The sequence below is a fragment of the Prionailurus bengalensis genome, chromosome X, assembly GCF_016509475.1.
Source record: "Prionailurus bengalensis isolate Pbe53 chromosome X, Fcat_Pben_1.1_paternal_pri, whole genome shotgun sequence".
Taxonomy (NCBI): domain Eukaryota; kingdom Metazoa; phylum Chordata; class Mammalia; order Carnivora; family Felidae; genus Prionailurus; species Prionailurus bengalensis.
Genome location: NC_057361.1, coordinates 1,156,980 through 1,159,377, shown reverse-complemented (window position 1 = coordinate 1,159,377; position 2,398 = coordinate 1,156,980).

The window sequence follows — 2,398 nt, the reverse complement described above, 5'->3', positions numbered from 1 at the left end:
TAAAATGAAATGTAATGAAATAAAATAAAACAAAGCAAAACAAAACAAAATAAAATATGAAACAAAATATAATAAAATAAATAAAATAAAATAAAACATAACAAAACAAAATAACATAAATATAATGAAATGAAATATAATAAAATAAGATAAATGAAATAAAATAAAACAAAACAAAATACAATGAAATGAAATAAAGTAAAATGAAATGAAATGAAATAAAACAAAATGAAACAAAATAACATAAAATAAAATATAATGAAATGAAATGAAGTAAAATATAATAAAATAAAATAAATAAAACAAAATAAAAAATAGCAAAATGAAACAAAATAAAATAAAACAAAAAATGAAATAAAATAAAACAAAATAAAATAAAATAAAACATAGCAAAACAAAACAAAATAAAATAAAACAAAAAAGAAAATAAAAAAGAAAACAAAACAAAAGAAAAGAAAAGAAAACAAAAAATAAAATAAAACAAAAGAAAATAAAGCAATATAAAACAAAATAAAACAAAAATAAAACAAAACAAAACAAAATAAAACAAAAATAAAATAAAGCAAAAGAAAATAAAACAATATAAAACAAAAGAAAACAAAAGAAAATAAAGCAATATGAAACAAAATAAAACAAAAAATAAAATAAAACAAAATAAAACAAAAAATAAAATAAAACAAAACAAACAAAACAAAATAAAAAATAAAAGAAAACAAAATAAAATAAAATAAAGTAAAATAAAGTAGAATAAAGTAGAATAAAACAAGGTAAAACAAAAAACGAAACCAAACCAAACCAAATACGAATCCGCTTCCACTGTGCTCTCGGGAAGCACCTGTTCCTGCCGCCGGGGGCGCTGTGGGGTCGCCCAGCTGTCCAGGGTGTCGCCATCCAGCGGACAGGCTGGTCCTCAGGGCGGGTGGGGGCCAGGGCTGGCGGGCGGGCGGGCGGAGCAAGCAGGGCGCGACGAGCCCCTCCCGCGGCTGGGCAGCCCGCAAGGGGGCGCCCGAGCGAGCGGCTCTGGGGTACCGCCTCCCGCCGTCCCCCCCCCACCCCCACCCCCACCCCCACCCCGTCTGGCTCCACAAGATGCTCAACAAAGCGCCCCCCGCCTGCCCCGCCGTCGGGCCCCGAGCAGCATCGCCCCGCAAAGCAACAGCCTGGGACCCGTCCCGGCGAAGACGCAGCGTCAGAAGGAGGCCTCGCGCCCCAAAGAGGAGGACACGCGACGGCCGGGGACACACAGAGGCACGTGCACGGCCACGTGGCCTTCCCACAGCCTCACCCTTTGCGTCCCGACTCTTGGCAGCGACCCTCCCTGCAAGGGGGCCTCCGGGCCGCGACGCCTGTCGCTTACGGGGTGCCCGCGGCTCCGTGTGGGGACCTTCACAGCTCGCGCCTGCAAGCGATGCGCAAAGTCTTCCAAGAACCGGCAAATCATCACCGCGTTGTGCTTTTCCCTCTTGCACAGTGTTTCGCATGGCTGCAGGGTCGGGGCGACCGCGCTGACCGTGGCCACTCGCGTCCCACGTGGGCAGATGGCCCTTGGAGACAGGCGCGACCCACAGCATGGTCACGGCACACGCATGACGAGCGGCGGGTCCGCCTGCGTCCAACGCGACCGTCGAGGCGACAGTTTCCTCCCGCGCTGAGCTCGCTGCGCACAGCCCCAAAGATGCGCACGGCCCGAGGGGACCGGGGGCCTGTCGTCAGGCTGTGTTAACTCGTACCCTGTGATGAGGGTCCTACCAAGTGTTATCCGTGAAGCCAGGGCTCCCGGACCTCAGCACGGCTGCCATCGGGGGCCGGAAGACCCTCTGGGCCCGGGCGTGCTGTGCACCGTGGGGCGATGGGCAACGTCTCTGGTCTCCGCCTGCCACAGGCCAGGGGCGCCCCCGTCCCGGCTGTGACAACCAAAAACGCGCCCCGACACTGCCAAGAGTCTCCTGGGGGTAAGGCCCCTGGAGTAAAGTTCTATCCGTTTATCGACAAGCTCTGTCTATAAAATCCCGTTAAAATCATACTAAATCTGCGCGACTTTGTATGGTTAGTGCTCTGTTATAGTTATACCGCCTCCTACTTGATTGAGGTTGTATCCCCTGTTGTCACCCTTTCATTACTTGGTATTCTACTAAGGTTGTGTTAACTAGTCCCGTGCAAAGGTTGTCCTAACTCCCCCTGTACTGAGGTTGTTGTGTTAACTCTCCCTGTACAAAGGTTGTGCTCACACTCCATGTACTAAAGTTGTGTTAATTCTCCCTGTACTAAAATTGTGTACTCAAATTGTACAAAGGTTGTGGTAACTCTCCCTGTACAAAGGTTGTTGTATTAACTCTCCCTGTACTAAGGTTGTGGGAACTCTCTGTACTAAGGTTGTGTTAACTCTCCCGGTACGAAG